The sequence below is a fragment of the Canis lupus genome, chromosome 4 (assembly GCF_011100685.1).
Source record: "Canis lupus familiaris isolate Mischka breed German Shepherd chromosome 4, alternate assembly UU_Cfam_GSD_1.0, whole genome shotgun sequence".
Lineage (NCBI taxonomy): Eukaryota > Metazoa > Chordata > Mammalia > Carnivora > Canidae > Canis > Canis lupus.
In genome coordinates, this window is record NC_049225.1 from 20,899,793 (window position 1) to 20,921,217 (window position 21,425).

At 44.7% G+C, this 21,425-nt stretch overlaps 2 long non-coding RNA genes across 4 annotated transcripts in view; both read right to left on the reverse strand.

The window, feature by feature from the left end:
• Positions 1-6,606: 6,606 nt before the first annotated feature.
• Positions 6,607-21,425, reverse strand: part of LOC106558673 — a 77,531-nt gene continuing 62,712 nt past the window's right edge. The window contains exons 4-6 of one of the 3 annotated variants that reach the window (XR_005357910.1): positions 12,948-13,136; positions 9,470-9,658; positions 6,607-6,832 (exon numbers count right to left, since the gene is read on the reverse strand). This is a non-coding gene — a long non-coding RNA (uncharacterized LOC106558673). Of the gene's footprint in view, positions 6,833-8,238; positions 8,965-9,469; positions 9,659-12,947; positions 13,137-18,858; positions 18,941-21,425 lie in introns of those variants that run through there. The other 2 variants (XR_005357911.1, XR_005357912.1) reach the window with 2 other exon arrangements.
• Positions 18,492-18,850, reverse strand: LOC119871464. Its single transcript, XR_005357913.1, has 2 exons — positions 18,795-18,850; positions 18,492-18,649 (listed from the first exon to the last, which is right to left on the reverse strand). It is a non-coding gene; the product is annotated as an uncharacterized LOC119871464 (long non-coding RNA).

Here is a 21,425-nt window from a genome sequence, read left to right on the forward strand (position 1 = left end):
TCATTTATCTAGTCACTCATTTTTCATTTAACAAATGCTGAGCTCTTTCTGTGCGCTCGTCATTGTTTTAAGCTCTGAGAATATGGTCTGTAAGACAGCCTCATAAACCTTAGTCACTTTTCTTCCTTCCAACTGTATTATTCAACTTGAGTTCAAAAGATAAAATTCAGGTATAACAGGCACTGGTCTTGAAACCAGTCTTTGTCCTAATAGCCATCCATATACTCTGCTGTTTGTCATTTGTTGCCTGTGGTTTCTGTTCATATTTTAAGGACTGTCTTTAGTTATCAGCAGAGAAGCTGACTGGCTGTTTGGCAATCTGCATTCTATTTGCATATCCTACTCTACAAACTGCTTTTCCTGAGGCTTGCTTCCTAAAGACAGCTGTCCTCTGACACTGCATTGCTTCTCTAGATTAGTAGTTCTCAAACTTTTTGGTCTCAAGACCGCTTTGCTCTTAAAATTGTTGAAGATAGGGCAGCCCGGGTGGCTCAGTGGCTTAGCACCGCCTTCAGCCCAGGGCCTGATCCTGGAGACCCGGGATCGAGTCCCACACCAGGCTCCCTGCATGGAACCTGCTTCTCCCTCTGCCTGTGTCTCTGCCTCCCTCTCTCTCTGTCTCTCTCATGAATAAATAAATAAAATCTTTAAAAAAAAATTATTGAAGATGCCCAGAGGCCTGTGTGGCTCAGCGGTTGGGAGCCTCCCTTCGGCCCAGGGTGTGATCATGGGGTCCCAGGATCGAGTTCCTCATTGGGCTCCCTACATGGAGCCTGCTTCTCCCTCTGCCTGTGTCTCTGCTTCTCTCTGTGTGTCTCTTATGAATAAATAAAATTTTAAAAAAAATTATTGAGGATGCCAAAGGGATTTTATGTATAACATTCTGTATTTACCCTACTTAAAACTCAAGTAAAGAAAATTTTATTTTTAATTTTTTTTCAAGTTAAAATTTTAGCAGTTTATGTTAAAATGGCAGTAAACCCATTGGATTTAAACATAAACTTTTATTAAAATAATTATTTTCCAAAAAAGTGGCATACTTTACATCTTTGCAAATACCTTTTAATGTCTGACTTTTTTTAAGATTTTATTTATTTATTCATGAGAAACACAGAGGCAGAGACATAGGCAGAGGGAGAAGCAGGCTTCCCACAGAGAGTCTGATGTGGGACTCAATCCCAGGACCCCGGGATCCTAACCCGAGCCAAAGGCAGACACTCAACCACTGAGCCACCCAGGCACCCCCAAAATTATCTATTTTGTAAGCAAAGTAGCTGTTGCAGTATTTCCAAACTCTTCCTAGCTACCCATATTGCATGTCTGCTTTTAATTATCATAATCTGTTTCTAATTATGAAATATGAAGAGAGAAAAATATGTCAGGGCAACAGTATTTTCTAAATGGCCTAGTAGGTATAGGTGAACTCATATTGTAGGTGGCCGAATATAAACAGGCCTTTAGTCATTTTGTACTCTAGAGATGTGTAATCTTCTTAGGAAAAAAAAAATTGGAGGCCACAGTATCCATTCAAATTGTTTTATTATTATTGGACTTTGAGAAAACCTAGAATGGAAAGCAATTCAAGAAGGCATCCAGGAACTGTGTGTCAAGGAAGAACCCCAGAAAAAGTACAGTTCTCATAAACTCTGCCCCAGATAACCCATACAACTCGTAATCCAACCAGACTCTAAGCCAGTAACTTCTTTCTCAGGCCATGACCTATTATTTTTCATCTACAGGAAGTGACAAGAAGGCCTTGAACATGTCCTATGTGAAAATAGGGTTCAGGACGTCTAGGTGGCTCAGTGGTTGAGTGTCTGCCTTTGGCTCAGAGCGTGATCCCGGGGTTCTGGGATTGAGTTCTGCATGGGGCTCCCTGCAGGGAGCCTACTTCCCCCTCTGCCAATGTCTCTGCCTCTCTCTCTGTCATGAATGAATAAATAAATCCTTGAAAAGAAAAAAAAAATAGGGTTCAACATCATAGTTAAGAAAACAAAAAACCAGGGTGCCCAACTGACTCAGTCAATGGAGCATGTGACTCTGATCTTGGGATTATAGGTTCAAGCTCCATGTTGAATGTAGAGATTACTTAAAATCTTTAAGGGGCACCTGGGTGGTTCAGTCAGTTGAGCGTCCAAGTTTTGGTTTTCGGCTCAGGTCATGATCTCAGGGTCATGAGATCAAGCCCCCTGTTGGCCTCTGCACTCTGTGAGGAGTCTGCTTGGAATTTTCTCTCTGTCCCCCTCTGCCTTTCCCCCCACTTGTGTGTGCACACTCGTGCTCGCTCTCTAATAAATCTATTAAAAATCTTAAAAAAAAAAAAAAAAAGAAAGAAAGAAAATCAACCTGCTGGATGATAATGAGTTTCTGAGTCTGACATAACCCAAGCAGCCGCATGCCAACGATCAGCACAGAGCTCTTTCCCCCACTTCCTTCTGAGTTATCTCACTCACTTTTTCTCCACTGGTTATCTTAATCACTTTGCCTTTCCTGTTAGCACCCCCAGTCAGATTTGGTTATCAAGAGACTCATCACCTTTAAAAGTCATCTATTATCTCATTTGGATGACTTTTGTGCTTTTAATTTTCAGCCAAAACCTATTGCTTGAACACTAAGAAAATGGTACAATCATGTAAGAAATTGTAAAAATGAGAACAGAATAATCTCAATCTGCTCTACTGATTATGCAAAACTATGGGATGGCTTTATGTTAAGAACTTACTGTCCTTTTAGACTCAAAGAGTTTTGAACTCTGCTTCTGAGTATTTAATCCTTCGTATGTTTTTCTGTGCACTCACATTTTAATGAGACCATAAAAATCTCATTATGTTTCATTTACAAATATAGAGAAATGATTCCCAAGCTCACCTGGAAGAATAGATTAGGTTTCACTTGAGCATGTGCCAGAGTGTTTTAGGTTGTAATTAATGGGCCTGCTTTTACCTCCTTAATTTGAAAATACTATGCATATGTTACCACATGAAGTCAGTGGAGCTTGTATACCAAATACAGAAGGTATGTTTGGAATGATCCGATCCGATATATGATTACACGTTGTAAATAAAAGTCTCTTCGGGATTCCTTGGAGTGCTTCAAGAACCGTCCAGGGCCGCTGGTGATGTAGGAGCCACCGTCCAGGGCCGCTGGTGATGTAGGAGAGGCTTGGGTGATGCTGTTCAGCAGACATGGAACTAAGCTGCCAAACTGTAGGTTTCAAATACGAGCTCCAAATTCAAGTACCGACTGCTAATGAAGCTGCTTCTCACATGGGCTATTGCGTTGTTCCAGGGTCAGCAGCGGGAATTTATTATTTAGTGATAGTTAATAACTGTTGAATAATTGGGATAATTATACTTAAGATGCAAGAACCCCTGCTGCTTAGAACTAAGAGAAAAGAGATAGAGCTAGAGTGTACTGGAGCAGCTTTTCAGGGAGAAGCCTCCAGAACCAGAAAGTTACTGGATCCCAAGGAAAACCCGGCCTGGGGACAGAGGACAAAATGAACATTCCCAGCAGTTTTAGATGGCTAAGAAGTTGCAACTCTCTCTTTTTCCCACTTCCCTGAGCATCTCCCTGCACTAGGAGAAATCTGTTTGGTCCAACCTGCCAGTGAGGCACCTAGACTGGTAACCACAACCCAAGGTCTCTTGGGGCCAAAGGGGAAGCCTCCTGGATGAGAGTTAGGGACTTTCTAATGACCCTTGAAAAATGTTCTAGAATGCCTGAAGGGAGGCGAAGAAATGGAGAGATTATTTGCCAAGCAGCAATTCTTGGGAGATTTGAATGGAAATACCCAAATTGTTTTCCCAGTGGTGTGAGAGCCAGGACTGTCTCTCAGGAAACTGACAAGTTTAGGGTGAAACAAATACACAGATGTCTTCGCCCTCATACCCTAAGAAAGCCTGTGTTCTGGTGACTTATGGTTAAAAGAAAAATTGAGTGTCTACTTATGAAGATGCAGTCCTTTCTCAAATAGTAGACAGCCTGGCCCTTCCCTTGGGAACCCCTCCCACTTGCAGAACAGAGACCTAGGTTTGTAACTTGGGGCCTGCCATTAATACTGTCTTTTTTTTTTTTGGAGGAGAGTCGCATGCTGGGTGGATGAGAAATTACAACTCTGTGAATGAGAAAAGTACAATCCTCCCCTGTTTCTTCAGTAGCCAGACAGTCCAAGATGCCAGTGTTCGTACGTTCGGGGCACATGATCTCATATAGCAGCATATGTGATGTAGCATATGGCGGACTTAGCCACTGACCAGAAATCCCGGACCTCCGTGCTGCCATGCCTTGGAATGGAAGCTTTTCAGTCCTCGTCACTCCTGACCTCTTGCTAGTGTGGCATTTGACAGGCTGACACTCCTTCTTTGAAACGCTTCTTTCCCATCCTTCCACGACACTGCACTACTACCTTGTGAGGATTTGATGTAGGTTCTCGAGTCACTGCAGGCTCCCCTGGGGCAGTGTCATCCATTCGTAAGGTACTGGTTATCATCAATGTGTAGTTCTTAGTTTTTTTAGTTCTCTAATTGCCAAATGTTACTTATACTCACAATTGCATTCATTTCCTTTTTTTCTTTTTAAAGTTAACATTTTTCTTTTCCAAGCTTTTAAATTCCAGCTAGTTAACATACAGTGCAATATTAGTTACAGGTGTAGAATTTAGGGACTCATCACTTCCATACAACACCTGGTGCTCATCACCTCATTAAGCAGGTGCACTCCTTAATCCCCATCCCATTTCCCCCATCACCCCATCTACCTCCCACCTTGTCATCAGTTTGTTCTATGTAGTTCAGAGTCTGTTTTTTGGTTTGCCTTTTTCCTTTGCTCATTTGTTATGGTTCCTAAATTTCACATATGAGTGAAATCATATGGTATTTGTCTTTCTCTGACTTATTTCGCTTAGCATTATACTCTCCAGGTCCATCTGTGTCATTGCACATGGCAAGGATTTCATTCTTTATGTGACTGAGTAATATTCCATTGTGTGTATATACACCATCTTCTTTATCCATTTGTCAGTCAATGGACACTTGGGCTCGTTCCATAATTTCGCTATTGTAGGTAATGCTGCTATAAATGCCGGGTGCATGTATCCCTTTGAATTAGTATTTTAAAAAGTTATTTTAAATACTGTTTTTAAAAATAAAGAAATATGCTTAATTTAAAAATAGTTTCAAGGAGTTTAAAGTAAAAAGTAGCAGTTCCTGCTACTGTCCTTCCCCACACATCCCCTTCAACCACTCCCAAGAGGGAACCTGTTTAACTGTCTTTTGGTGGTTACTCAGATATGTGGTAATAATACTTCATATCAGCATTTCTTGATTTATCAATTGATAGCATCATCTTTTGGCTCTTCCACTTACAGCTCCCAACTACCCCTCCTTACCTCTTTAATATCTCTCAATATTACTACTGTTTTTGGCTAAACTGTATGTATTACAGGTATATCTCAAAGATACTGAGATTCACCAAAATAAAGTGAATGTTGCAATAAAGTAAGTCAAATGATTTTTTTGGTTTCCCAGTGCAGTATAAAAGTTATGGTTATACTGTCCTGTAGTCTATTAAGTATGCCACAGCATTATGTTTATAAAACACAATGTCCACACCTTAATTAAAAAATACTTTATTACCAAAAAAATTCTAACCACCATCTGAGCTTTCATCAAGTTGTAATCTTTTTGCTGGGGGAGGGTCTTGTTTCAATATCAGTGGCTGCTGACTGACCAGGGTGGTAGTTGCTAAAGGTTGGGGTGGCTGCAGTGATTTCTTAAGACAGCAGTATATTTTGTCTGACTGATCAAATCTTCCTTTCATGGGTGATGTGATGCTGTTTCATAGCATTCTACCCACAATTGAACTTTTTTTTCAAAACTGGAGTCCATCCTCTCAAGTCCTGCTCCTGCTTTATCAATTGAGTTGATGTAAATTCTAAATCCTTTGTTGTAATTTCAACCATCTTCACCAGGAGTAGATTCCATCTCCAGAAAACACTTTTTGCTCATTCGTCAAGAAGCAACTCATCTGTTCAAGTTTGGCCATGAGCTTGCAGCCAGGCAATCCCATCTCCAAGCTCCACTTCTTTTTTTAAAATTTTTATTTATTTATGAGCGATAGAGAAAGAGAGGGAGAGACACAGGCAGAGGGAGAAGCAGGCTCCATGCAGGGAGCCCAATGTGGGACTCGATCCTGGGTCTCCAGGATCACACCCCTAGCTGCAGGCGGCGCTAAACTGCTGCACCACCGGGGCTGCCCTCCAAGCTCCACTTGTAATTCTAGTTCTCTTGCTCTTTTCACCACATCTACAGTTGCTTCCTCCACTGAAGTCTCAAACCTCTCAAAGTCATCCGTAAGGGCTGGAATCAACTTCCTCCACATCCCTGTTCATGTTGATATTTTGACTGCCTCCTGTGAATCATTTTTTTTTTTTAAAGATTTTTTTATTTTGGGTGCACCTGGGTGGCTCAGTGGTTGAGCATCTGCCTTTGGCTCAGGGTATGATCTTGGGGTCCTGGGATCAAGTCTCGCATTGGGCTCCCCTCAAGGAGCCTGCTTCTCCCTCTCCTGTGTCTCTGCCTCTCTCTCTGTGTGACTCTCATGAATAAATAAATATTTTTAAAATATATATTTTTTATTTTTAAGTAATCTCTATGCTCAATGAGGGGTTTAAACTTAAAACTCGGGGCAGCCCCCAAGGTGGCGCAGCGGTTTGGCGACGTCTGCAGCCTGGAGTGTGATCCTGGAGACCCTGGATGGAGTCCCACGTCGAGCTTCCTGCATGGAGCCTGCTTCTCCCTCTGCCTGTGTCTCTGCCTCTCTCTCTGTGTCTCTATGAATAAATAAACAAAATCTTTAAAAAAGTAATGATAATAAACTTAAAACTCCAAGATCAAGAGTCACATGCTCTACCAACTGAGCCAGCCAGATGCTCCTATCAAGAATGTTCTTAATGGAATCTAGAATGGTGAATCCTTTTCAGTAGTTTTCACATTGCCCAAATCCATCAGAGGAATCACTATCAATGGCATCAAGAAATGTATTTCTTTTTTTAAAATTTTTTATTTATTTATGATAGTCACAGAGAGAGAGAGAGAGAGAGAGAGGCAGAGACACAGGCAGAGGGAGAAGCAGGCCCCATGCACCGGGAGCCCGATGTGGGATTCGATCCCAGGTCTCCAGGATCGCGCCCTGGGCCAAAGGCAGGCGCCAAACCGCTGCGCCACCCAGGGATCCCAAGAAATGTATTTCTTAAATAATAATACCTGAAAGTTGAAATCACTCCTTGTTCCAGGGCTGCAGAATGGATGTTGTGTTACCAGGCATGAAAAGAACATTAATTTCCTTTTCATCTCCATCAGAGATGATGGGTGACTAGGTGCCTTGTCAATGATTAGCAGTATATTTTGAAAGAAATCTTTTTCTGAGCAGTAGATCTCAATAATGGGTTTTAAAAACCCAGTAAACCATGCTGCTATCCAGGCTTTGTTCCATTTATACAGGCAGAGTAGATTTTCCATAATTCTTATTTTTTCTATTTTATTTATTTGAGAGAGAGTTCAAGCAGGAGGGAGGGCAGAGGGAGAGAGAGCAGATTCTCCACTGAGCAGAGGGCCTGAAATGGGGCTTGATAACGACCCTGAGAGCATGACCTGAGCCGAAGGCAGATGCTTAAGGCAGATGCTTAACTGACTGAACCACCAGGCGCCCCCAATTTAGCATAATTCTTAAGGGCCCTAGGATTTTCAGAACAATAAAGGAACATTGGCTTCAACTTAAAGCCACCAGCTGCGTTAGCCTCTCAGTCTGGCCTTTGAAGCTTTGAGGCCAGGCACTGACTTCTCTCTGGCTAGGAAAGTCCTGGATGGTATCTTCTCATGAAGACAGTCTCATCCCCATTGAGAATCTGTTGTTTAGTGCAGCCACCTTCGTGAGTGATCTCAGCTGGATCTTCTGGATAACTTGCTGCAGCTTCTCTGTCAGCATCTGCTGCCTCGCCTGGTACTTCTGTGTTACGGAGATGGCTTCTTTCCATAAACCTCAGGTACCCACCCCTGCTAGCTTCAGACTTTTCCTCTACAGTTCTCTCCCCTCTCAGCCTTCGTAGAATTAAAGAGAACTCGGAATTATGCTTTGGCTTAAGGATATGTTGTGGCTGGTTTGACCTGCCCAGACTGCTAACCTTTCCCCATGTCAGCAATAAGGCTGTTTTGCTTTCTTATCATTCATGTGTTCACCGGAAGAGCACTTTTAGTTTCTTTCAGTAATTTTTTTTTTTTTAATTCACAACTTGACACAAATTGACACAAGAGGCGTAGCTTTCAGCCCATCTTAGCTTTTGACATGATTTCTGCACTAAAGTTTAATAATTATTTCTAGGGCAGCCTGGGTGGCTCAGTGGTTTAGCGCCGCCTTCAGCCCAGGGCATGATCCTGGAGACCCCTGCGTGGAGCCTGCTTCTCCCCCTGCCTGTGTCCCTGCCCCTCTCTGTGTGTGTGTGTCTCTCATGAATAAATAAATAAAATCTTTAAAATTAAAAAAAAATCATTTCTAGCTTTTGATCTGGAGAGACATGCACCTCTTTCTTTCAACACTTAGAGGTCATTGTCGGGTTATTAACTGGCCTAATTTCAATAGTGTTGTGCCTCAGGGTACAGGGAGGCTGAAGTAGAAGGGGAGACATGAGGGAAAGGCTGGTTAGTGGAGCAACCAGAACACATGACATTTACTGATTAAGTTCACAGTGTTGTTATGGGCATGGTTTGCACCCCAAAACAATCACAACAGTCACATCAAAGATCACTGATCACAGGTCACCTTAACAAATATAATGAAAATGGTTAGAAATATTGTGGGAGTTACCAAAATGAGACAGAGGGAGCAAATGCTGTTGGAGAAATGACTCCAATAGACCTGCTTGGGGAGGGTCGCCACAGGCCTTCAGTTTGCAAAAGATGCAATTATCTGTGAAGTGCAGTAAAGCAGAGTACAATTAAATGAGGTATGCTTGTCTGTATAACAATATGAAATGAATATGTACATAGAAACATGTAATTAATATGCATTCACTATTTCAATATTAATATTTATGCATATACACGTGTGTCCCATGTCTTGACCACCTGCTAAGATAAGGATATTGGTGTTCTCACCCTTCCTTTCTAACTTTCATGGACCTCACAAACCATTTATACATTCATTTCTACACTGGAAGCCCTGATATGTACACATTTTACCCCATCATTATCAAGTTCTTATATTTTTTTTCAAGTTCTTATATTATTGTAAGATTCTAAAAGTTAATAAACTACATTGCAATATTATGTAAATATCACCCACTGCAGAATTAAGTAAAATATACTATGATTATATTCATTTTGGGGAGCTATGGATTTATATTCATTTTGGGTTTCTAACTGCCCTTTCCCCCTTCAGTATCTGCCCTTATGATTCTGGTTGTTAGACTCACCATCATATCATAATCTCTATCGATCCTCTTCCCCCTCAAAGGACCGCTTCTTCCTGCTTCGGTTCTCACGATTGTTCTCTGGATCCCACACTCAGCTCTCATCCCCGAACTTTCCTTTGATGCTTTTCTTCAGGATGGAGCTGTATTCTCCTAGGTCCCATATCTGCCTTTTTCTTGGTTTATTCAATTCTTTAATTCAAAAAGTAATAGATACTTGTTATAAGCAGTCAAGTGTGGAGATATACAAAAATCTCTCCTCATTTTTCTCCAGCCTTGCACCCCTGAGGGAATCTAAGTTAACAGTGTTGGAGGTGTCCTTCTTCACCTGTATCTGTACTCAAATACATATATTCAAACATATGAACACAGATATGAGTTCCTTCATTTTGCTCTTCTACCAAAATGGAATCATAGTCTTACTCTGCAACTTGCTCCTCCCCCCAACTTAATCATTTCTCATAAACCTTTCTCCAGTCCAACACAGATTGGTATAAATCTTTTCTTAAAAAAGAATTATTTATTTTATGGAGAGAGAGAGAACAGCGGTAGGAGCAGAAGGAAAGGGAGAAGGAGACTTCTGCTGAGCATGGAGCCTGATACAGGGCTCGATCGCACAACCCATAGATCATGACCTGAGCCAAAGTCAAGAGTCAGATGCTCAGCCTACGGAGCTACCCAGGTACCCTTGATATAATTTTCTCTTATAAGTAGATTCTGATTCTGTAGCATTGATAGATCTTGTCTATTCACCTATTTCCATGGATGAACAGTCATGTTATTTTCAGTTTTTATGTAATTATAAACCAATAAACATGCTTGTGAATGAATCCTCACATGTCAATACATATTGATGTTTTTATAGGATAAGTTTCTAAAACTAGAATAACTGGATCAAAGGAATTGCATATATAAGTGCATCATAAGAAATCTATGGTTTGGGGCGCCTGGGTGGCTCAGTCAAGTGTCTGCCTTCAGCTCAGGTCATGATCCCAGGGTCCTGCCTGGGATCAAGTCTTGAATCAGGCTCCCTGCTCAGTAGGGAATGTTGTTCTCCCTTTCCCTCTGCCCCTCCCCTTCTGCTCTCTCTCTCTCTCTCACTCAAATAAATAAAATCTTAAAAAAAAAAGTATGGTTTAATGCATTTTCATGAATAGAACGCAAAAATGTGATCAGAACTCAGATCAGGAAGCAGAACATCGATTCATTGGAATTCCTATCAAAATACCAATAGTATTTTTCACAGAAATAGACCAAATAATCTTAAAATTTATGTGGAGCTGTAAAAGACTCCGATTTGCCAAAGCAATCTTGAGAAAGAAGCACAAAACTGGAGGTATCACCACCTCAGATTTCAAGATATACTACAGAGCTATAATAATCAAAACAGCATGGTACTGGCACAAAAGTAGACACAGATCAATGCAATGGAATAGAGCCCAGAAATAAACTCATACTTCTATGGTCAATTAATCTATGACAATGGAGGTGAGAAAATGCAATGGGAAAAAGAGAGTCTCTTCAGTAAATGGTGTTGGGGAAACTGGGCAGCTACATGCAGAAGGATGAAACTGGACTGTTCTCTTACACCATATTCAAAAATAAACTCAAAATGGGTGAAAGACCTAAACATGAGACCTGAAACCATAAAACTCCTGGAAGGAAACAGATGGTAATCTCTTTAACATCAGCCTTAGTAACATTTTCCTAGATAGGTCTCTTCAGGAAAGGGGGGAAAAAGGTAAAAATAAGCTGTTGGGACACTACCAAAATAAAAAGCTTTTACACAGCAAAAGAAATCATCAATGAAATGCAAAGGTAACTTACAGAATTGGAAGGTATTTGCAAATGATATATCCAATCAGGGGTTATTACCCAAAATACACAAAGAACTTCTATAACTCAACATCAAAAAATGATTCAATTTTTAAAAAATGCAGAGGACCTGAACAGACATTTTCCAAAGAAGACATACAACTGGCCAATTGGCACATGAAAAAATGTTCAACATCAGTAACCATCAGGGAAATGCAAATCAAAACCACAATGACATATCTCCTCACACTTGTCAGAATGGCTAGTATCAAAAAGACAAGTGTTGGCAAGGATGGAGAAAAAGGAACCCTCATGCACTGTTGGTGGGAATGTAAATTGGTGCAGCCACTGTGGAAAACAGTATGGAGGTCCCTCAAAAAATTAAAAATAGAAATACCATACAATCCAGTAATTCCATTACTGTGTATTTACCCGAAGAAAACAAAAATAGGATAAATGCAGCCCTATGTTCACTGTAGTGTTATTTATAATAACCAGGATATGGAAGCAATCTAAGCGTCCATCAGTAGAGGAATGGATAAAGAATATGTGTGATACACACACACACACACACACACACACACACACACACACACAATAATGGAATATTGTTAAGCCATAAAAAGAATGAGATCTTCCCACTTGTAACATGGATGAACCTACAGGGTATTATGCTAAGTGAAATAAGTCAGATAGGGAAAGACAAATACCATATGATTTCACTCATATGTGGGATCTAAAAAACAAAACAAACAACAACAAGGAAAAGCAGAAACAGACATAATACAAGAACAAACTGATGGTTGTCAGGGGCAGGGAATGGGCAAAATGGGTGAAGGGGAGTGGGAGATACAGGTTTCCGGATGAGGGATGGATAAGTCATGGGTGTGAAACGTACAGCATAGAGAACAGTCAGAGGTATTGTAACAGCGCTGTATGGTGACAGATGGTAGCTACACCTGTGGTGAGCACAGCAGAAGGTATGAACTTGTGGAATCACTACACTGTACACCTGAAAGTCATGTAACATTGCGTCAACTGTTCTTGAAAAATAAAACAACAAACCCCCAGAACATTGCCAGCACCAGAGGAGCTTGCCTCCTGCCCCTGCAGTACCCTCCCAAGGGTACCCCCTATCCTGACCTCTAACAATGCACATATTTTAAGACATTGCCATATTATTCTCTCCAAGCATTGTAGCAATTCAGGTAATGAACAAATGTATCCGTTTCCCCACATCCTCTCTAACTTTAGATGTCACTTTGTGCAACTTTTTGCTTACCGGGTGGATGAAAATGGGATCTTATTTTATTTTTTTTAAAGATTATATTTACTTATTTGAGAGAAAGAGTTAGAGAGCACACAGAAGGGGACAGGAGAAACAGACTCCCTGCTGAGCAGGGAGCCTGATGTGGAGCTCGATCCCAGGACCCTCAGATGTGACCTGAATCAAAAGCAGATGCTCAACCGATTGAGCCACTCAGGTGCCCCATCATTGTTATTTTAATTTGCATTTTTCTGATGAAACTGTGAGGTTGAGCACAACAGCACAAACTCTTCACAGATGGGAAAACAGAGAACCAGAGAAGCACAATCAGATTCCTGATGGTGATTATGACACCTGGATCCAGGTGTGCCTGAAGCTCCCACTGGCCCAACAAATTACCTCTTCTGCCTAGATCAATTCGAGTTCCCGTCATTGGCAATTAAGAGTGAAGACTTTGGAGGCACCTGGGTGGCTCAGTCGGTTAAGTGTTGGACTCTGGCTCAGATCATGATCTCAGGGTCATGAGAACTCTGCTGAAAGACTCTTGGTCATCTTTTCTCGATGGATGTCTCTGATACCTGGTCCCTCCTGTAGGGTGACAGAGCACACAGAGACAGTCACTGGAGTTGGCCCTCCTCAGAATGGAATACGGTCTCCCCTCAGCTAGTGCATTAGCATCACTGCCCTCAGGGTGAACTCAAAAGTGACCCCATGGTCCAGCGTGTAGAGAGAGGGAGCTCCTACCCGTGGCTTCTGTGTTGCCAGAAGGAGTGAGTCGGGATGTGTCCCTGCTGCCACGCTGCTGTCTTCTACTGAGCCTGGCAGGATGTACGTACCTGGTTGAAAAGGTGGCTCAGGTGCCACTAATGCACACGAGACTCCTGAGGCCTGGGTCCCCATCCTAATTCAGCTGCCAGGGCCCTGTGTGGACCCGCCCCCACCCCATGTGCTGGCCGCTGTGCAAAGCACTCGTGTATGCGCCCATGCCCGCCCTGCCAACAACTCTGCGACTGTCACTGAGGCCCAAGTCACAAAGCTAGTAAGTGCCCAGGATGGTTGACTTTATGCATCAGCTAGGCTAGGCTGTGGCGCCCAGTTGTTTGGTCAGACACCAGTGAAGACACGTTGTTGCAACAGTGTTTTAAAGACGATGCTTCAGTCAGTGGGGGGCTGCTGTAGCAAAGTACCACAGACTGGATGGCTTCTAAACAGTAGAAATTGATTTCTCAAAGTTCTGGAGGCGGGAAGTGTGAGATTAGGGTGTCAGCAGGGTTGGGTTCTCGTGAGAACCCTCTTCCAGGCTGCAGGCAGCCATTTTCTGGCAGCCTCCTCAGAGGAAGCCCGCTCTCTGCCCCCCATTCATGAGGGCTCCACCATGGTGATTCACTTACTTCCCACAGTTCCCACCTCCTAATACTCCTATACGGTCACACTGACAATAGGGTTTCCACATCTGAATGTTGGGGGGTCTTGGGGGGGTACACCATTGGTTGATTGCGGATGAGATTAATATTTAAATTAGTAGACTTTGGGATGCCTGGATAGCTCAGCAGTTGACGTCTGTCTTCAGCTCAGGGTGTGATCCCGGGGTTCTGGGATCGAGTCCCACATCGGGCTCCCTGCATGGAGCCTGCTTCTCCCTCTGCCTGTGTCTCTGCCCCTCTCTCTCTCTCTCTCTCTCTCTGTGTCTCTCATGAAAAACAAAAAACAAAAAACAAAAAAACAACCTTCAATCAATCAGTAGACTTTGAGGAAAGCAGATTACCTTCCGTAATGTGGATGGGCCTCAACCAATCCATCGAGGTCTTAAAAGAAAAAACATGTCCACCAGGAGGAAGGAATTCTGTTTCCAGACTGCTCATTTTTTTCTTTTTTTTTATTTCTTTATTGAAGTATAATTAACATATAGTACTGTATTAGTTTCAAGTGTGCAGACTGCTCTTAACACAGCCTCTGGGGATCCCTGGATGGCTTAGCCCCTGCCTTCTGCCCAGGGCTTGATCCTGGAGTCCTGAGATCGAGTCCCACGTTGGGCTCCTGCATGAAGCCTGCTTCTCTCTCATGAATAAATAAAAAATAAAATCTTAAAAAATAATAAATAAAATTTATTTTATTTGTTTCTCTCTCTCCCAATCTCTCTCTCTCTTTCTCTCTCTATATATACACACATTCTGTTTCTCTGGAGAACCTTGACAGTACAGTGCTTGAGATGGGATGGAGCCCAGTTTGGACTCCAGTACCCTGGAGTTTCCTCATTATCCATTCTGCCTTCCAGTTGCTGATAGTGCTTATTGACAAAAAGAACAATCCAGGCCTCAACTGAGCACAGATGTGGGGAGTTGAAAAGTCCAGAGACTCCCATGGCCTTGCCTGGTGAGGGGCACCCAGGGGCTGACCTCCATGTTTTACTGATTCCATGTCAGCTCCAGCTTTCCCTGCTGTCAGAATCCAATGTCTCAGCCATCTAAGTGTGATGACCTACTTAGGCCCCTGGAATCTTCCACTTTACCCTAGATATAAACTAGTCAAGACAACTTACTTTTTTTTCCCTTTTCACTAAAATTTGAAAAACTGTGCAGCACTTATGTAAGCATTGCTGTGGAAAAGGCAGGGCCTCTGTAGGAAACTGGCGTCTGAACGTGTCTGTGTGTCTGTGTTGTGTATGCGATCAGAATACATCTGTGTGGTTTGGGCATTGCTCTCTTCATGTGCACAGTTCCTTTTTCTTTTTCTTTTAAGATTTTTAAATTTATTTACTCATGAGAGACACACAGAGAGAGAGAGAGAGGGGCAGAGACACAGGCAGAGGGAGAAGCAGGCTCCCTGCAGGGAGCCCGATGTGGGACTTGATCCTGGATCTCCAGGATCATGACCTGGGCCAAAGGCAGATGCTCAACCGCTGAGCCACCAAGGCATCCGCATGTGCACAGTTCCAAAAATGATTGTGAAGCATCTGAGAACTTGTTTATTCATTTATTAGTTTAACACTTATTATGAGGGCCTCCTTTGGGCCAGGTACCATGCTGGGCTCTGGGGACCCACAGAAACAAGATGCAGGCCTTGCCCTCAGGGGGTGTGCTGTCCCAGTGTCACCCCCAAGGTCTGGGTTTGGGATCAATGAGTGGCATTAGAATTGGGACCCACAGGCTCTTTCAATCTTAGCTGTTTGTCATAACAACCCAGGTACCGAGAACCTAGCGGGTTGGCCGTAAGTGACCTCTCTAACCCTTAATTCCACAGACTCCGTGGGAACCCCACATGGCTTATATGTGCTTTTGTAGATTTGCCGCCTAAGAGCCCAAGCTTTGGCGTCACCCGGACCTAGGCTTGGTCTCAGCCACACCCTTCCCCAGTGGTCTAATCCTGACCTCTCTCAGTTACCCTTTCTGCATCTGTAATCCTAATTTGGGGAAAATAATAGTTCTGTACTTACCTGCTGGGCCTGTTGGGGAATTTAGTGAGATGACATATACCATAGTGCCTTGCATACGTGCTACATAAATGTTCACTTCTGTAATATTGTCTATTCTTGATTCCATTTTTCCCCCTTTTCTTACCCTCCTTCTTATTCTTAAGAGAACTTAAAGCAAATTTCAGCAGATTGATGAGAAAAATGGAGGAAAAAATGAATATGGAAACATGAAGTGGAGCCAGCCAAGAGACTAATACAGAAATGGACATCCGCAAAAAAAAAAAAAAAAAAAAGAAAAAGAAAAAGAAAAAGAAAAAGAAAAAAGAAATGGACATCCTCACTTTGGCAGGTCCTGGGATTGACTCTGAGCTTCCCAGTGGCCAATGAGAAAGGGGAAACTAGATCATTCACACAGTTTAATATTGTGTCCATTAAGTAAAAGAGACTGATAACTCAGGAGAAACACACAAATCCTGGGTAGGATTTTTCTCTTCTCCATATATTTCCTCCTTGACTTTGTTATTCATTTTACTGAAGGGAAGCCCTTTTATGGAAAGGTGTTCCTGAATGTGACGAAGGCCCTAGCCCTTAGTAGAGGCCCACCCTCTCTGTCGCCCACTGATCCAATAGAGAAGACCTAGTTCCTGGCTCAGAGAACTCATCTTGCAATAGGCCCATGTTTCTAAAACCAAAAGCGTCACATGAAGATAACAAACAAGATGAGTGCGCGCTGTGGTTAGGCTGTTTTGTAGTAACCCTTGTTTCCTCTCTTTTGCAATTTCAAGTTCAGTGGGACTGGATGTAAACATGAGTCATACAGGCCAGTTCTTAGTCTGATATACTTTAGTCTAGGCCCTAAGTTATCTGAATTTTCACTTCTAACCATTGAAGCAGCCTATTGAGCAGTGATGAGTAAAACTGTGTTGAGCACTTCTTCGGTGCAAGGCCCCCATACTGGCCCTGCTTTGGAACCCAGGCTTCCAGCTTCCAGCACAGAGGCCAAAGAGGAGGGGTAGGTTTTCCAGGCTTTGGGAAGTCTGAAAAGTTGGAGAGGCCTGGGAACTTCTTGGAGGAGGTGGGGTGGGGAGGCTGAGACAGGACAAAGAGGAAAGGGGATGGGATGATGGGTGGTGGTAAGGGCTTAGGCTAGGATAGTCCAGTGGTGCCGAGTCACCAGGAGGAGCCCAGCCTGCTTGGAGTAGAGGTCCATGAAGGGGGAAAGAGGAAGAGAGAGTGGACGTCAGGATGCTCCAGGGGGTCAAGCCTGCTAGCGCTGTTCCTTGCTCCCCCATTGTCCACCCAGCAAGAGGAGAATCCATGCTTAGTCCTCATGTCAACGCCCTCAGGGATCTTTCTGAAACAGTATGTTATTTGAGAATTTATAGATCTTTAAAAAGAAATCATCCCCACATGTGATCATCCCCATGTGTGAAATCATCCCTATGTGTGGCTGATGGTCAACGTCAACATTTCTGTGGATGGAGATTATAGGGAAGTCTGTAGTGTTGCTTGGAATCATGTAAAGACTACGACACTGGTGGCAGGAAGATTCATTTTCCATCCTTTGGGGGAAAATAAGTATGGCTCTATTTTGGCATCTTTGGAGGAACTCAAGGAAGTATCTTGACCATATATGTGCTGAAACTTTTGGTTCTTCTTCAAGCCACTGGACTTGAAAGGAACTTCCCGGTTGGATGGGGAAGAGTGGGCAGTCAACGGGGTTAAGCAGGGGTGTGAGCGAGGGGGAGGGCTGGGCTGACAGCAGGGCTGTTCTTGCTGGGCAGGACTTATTCTTGTGGTATCTTCATGCTGCATGAAAGGACATGAAGAAGCAGGGAGGTTAAAAACCACTTGCCCAAGTCAGAGCACCAGACCCTGGCAGGAGTCCAGCCTGAAAAGTCAGGTGCCTGACCTGTCACCTCCCTTCGGAAAAAGCAGCGAGTGCAAGAGCAAGGGAAGGGCAGCCTGGAACAACTCAGCAGAGGAGCCCTGGGCCCTGTCCCCAGCCCCCGGGGACGGACGGCCCTGCGGCCCAGGCACCGACATTCTCGGCACCCCCCGCCCCAGGTGACTCCGAGGCGACGACCTGCACGGTCCACACCCGTCCTCCTGGGTCGGCCTGGGGAGGGCTGGAGGGTTTCCAGAGGGAGCCTCCCTCCCAGAGCCGGGCTGCGACCGAGGACGCGCTCTGGGGAGGAGGGAGCGGCCGGAGCCCAGAGGAAGCGGTTCTTTCCGTGGAAACTCGTGTGAGAACTAAGACGTGCGCGGGGGAGTGTGTCACCCGCTTTGCGAAAGGTCGGGGAACCGGGCCTCGCGGACTTCAGCCCCCGCCCGCGCCCCCGCCCCCGCCCCCCGCTGCTGACGTCACCCGGAGCCCGGGACCGCGCGCCCCGCCCCGCCCCGCCCCGCCCGCGGATCCCCCGCTGCGGCGGGGGGGGGGGGGGGGCCGGTGCTCCCGGGGACTTCCAGCCCTGTCCGGGGGCGCGGGGAGGGAGGAGGCTGGAGGGAAGCAGGAACGCTCAAATTTCGACTCGGTTTCAGGGAACTCGGTGGACTTCCCAGACTTCACTGATGAACCCCGGGGTCCGTGGGCCCCGCGGGCAGCCCTGCTGGTCGGTCCCGAAGCCACCTTCCAGCGCAGGTGGTCCCTGGGCCCTTGAACTCTGGCTGGTCTGAATTCAGATGGGTTCTGCGTGCAAACCGCACCCCGGGTTTTGAAGACCGAGTATGAGAGAACGAAAAGATCCCATTAGTAATTTTTATATTGATTAGATATTAAAAGATATGTTGGCTGTTTGGGGCTAAAGAGCATATTTTATTGAAATTTCTTTTACCTGTTTCTGCTTTTTAAAACTGTGGTTAGAGGGGTATCTGGGTGGCCCAGCCGGTTCAGCGGCTGTGTGTTGATCTCAGCTCAGGTCTTGATCTCAGGGTTGTAAGTTCAGGCCCTGGTTGGGTGCCCCGCCCAGCATGGAGCCTACTTTAAAAAAAAATTAATAAAATTAAAATATGGCTAGAACACTTAAAATGACATATGTGGCTGGCACGCTGTATCTATTGGATAGCGCTGCTCTGTGATGACATCCTGTTGGCGAGGACTCACCCCCTCTCCCCTCATTCCCCGGGTGCTCCTCACAACTGTGGGTGCTTCACTGCAAGCTGGGCACTTCCTCTTTTTCAGGATGTGGTTACTAGAATCTGCTGGGAAATCTGCAAGAACAGGCTGTAAGTTGTGTCTTCCCAAAACTAGACTGAAAGCTTGAGGCCAGGGACATGTCTGATGCTTCTGGGTCCCTCCAGAGACAGGCACCCAGCAAATGGAGTGCCACTTTTGAGATCAGAGTTCCAGGTAACACTGGTGTATTCGTTTCCCAGGGCAGCCCTAACAAAGCTCTGCAAACTGGGTGGCTAAAACAAATGTATTCTTTCACAGTTCTGGAGACCTGAAGTCAAAAATCAGGTGTCAGTGGGGCTATGCTTCCCTTGAAGGCTCTCCGAGAGGATCCTTCTTTCCCTTTCCTTAACTTCTGGAAGTGGCCAGCAGTCTTTGGCTTGTAGATGCATCACTCTAATCGTTACCGCTGTGAAAACGTGGCCTTCTCCTTCTGACCCACATCTTCCCTCTATGTCCAAAATTTCCTCTTCTTATAAGGACAATTGGAGTAGGGCTCATCTAAATCCAGTATGGCCTCATTTTTACTTGATGACATCTGCAAAAACCCTATTTTCAAGCAAAATCTCATTCTGACGTTTCAGTGGATGTGAATTTTGGGGGAGGATACTATTCAATCCAGTGCAACTGGGGAGTATCTTGCTAGGAAAGATATCTCCAAAGAATCTGGTTAGTCCTTGGGTAGTTTCCACAGCATCTCCTAAGCCAGGAAAGGGCAGAACAGAGTGCTTAGGGTGTGCCAGGCACTGGTCTAGACTCTAGGGACACAATGATGAATATGACACAGTTTTTGCCCCCATAGAACTCGCTTTCTAGTGATGGAAATAGTCAGTACATTGGTACCCAATATAATGTCGGGTCGTGGTAAGCACTGCGTGTGGGGGGATGGAGAGGGCAGGTGGCAGAGGTGGTGGGCTATGTTTGATAGGAGAGGACGGGCAGGGAAGACAATTCTGAGAAAACACTTGAGAACAGAGGGAGTAACAGAAGCCTGTGGGCTCAGAGATTCGGGGCAGAGGCAAGAGCAAGCACAAGGCCCCCAAATTAGGACAGTGCTTGATGAGTTCAAGGTATGCAGGAAGGGCTCAAGTGACATGGGTCACCCACCCACCCAAGGTGCCGGGGCTCAGCCCAAGCAGAGAAGGCCTGGGCAGTCCCTCTGGATCTCTGGCCTTGGGTGGGTGGGGTGGCAGTGGGGTGGGGCCTTCCAAGATTTCTAGCTCAAGGGTTTCACTTCCTCCAGCCCCCTTCCCTCCCTCATTGTTTGGCTGGGGGGAGGCTGGCTATCCGTGGCTATTGCCAAAGTGATCCAGTGCTGTTGTCCCAATAAGAACAGAGTTGTTTTTTTTCTTTGCTACTTACTCTTGAAGCTCAAGGTCCTAAAATCCCTTCTTCCATGTCTTCTCGCTTCCTGCAGTGATAGGCTTGAGGCTTTTCACTCTGTCTCTTCAGAGTTTGAGGCTGGTTTCTGGTTTTCTCTGCAACGGGGTAAGTCGCCCCAGGCTCCTGTCTAGGTGGGCTCTCCACCTGGCTCACTCCTTCCCCTCCTTTAAGTCTTCCCTCAGATGTCCGCTTCGCTTCTTGGGTGAGCTTCCCCAACTGCCTTATCTAAGAGGAATGCATTCCAACTGCCCGGCTGTCCTCTTCACTCTAGTTCACTTCCCCCAGGTAGCATGCCCTTAAGTTCTGAAGCATCACGTGCTGCTCAGGTCTTCCCAAACCCCACTCCCAGCCCAACTCCACAAGGGCAAAGATTTGTGCCTTTTCTGCCCTGAGATAGCCCAAGCACCTTGAATAGTGACTGGCACGTAGTAGGTACTCAAATATCTATAAACTGAAATGAATAAACAAGTGAATAGGTTGTAAAGAAGAATCTTAGATGGTAGAACTGGGAGAGTCCAGAATGATGGATTGCTCTTCTGTGTCTTTCCTGACACAGGACCTAAGATACAGAGAACATGGAGGAATTCTTTTTCTTTTTCCTTTTTTAAGATTTTATTTATTTATTTGAGAGAGAAAGAGAGCACTTGAATGGGGGTGAAGGGGCAGAGAGAGAGGGAGAAGAAGGCTCCCCACGGAGCAGGGAGCCCAACGTGGGGCTCAATCCCAAGACCCTGAGATCATGACCCGAACCGAAGGCAGATGCTTAACTGACTGAGACACCCAGGTGCTCCCAAAAAGGAATTCTTCAGATGACTTCTAGAGTGTGCCAGGCCTGGTGCCAGAAGCAGAGAGGCAGTGGGGAATAGAGCTGGGTGCAGAGCTGGGCAGGCAGTGTCCGTCCTTGCACAAT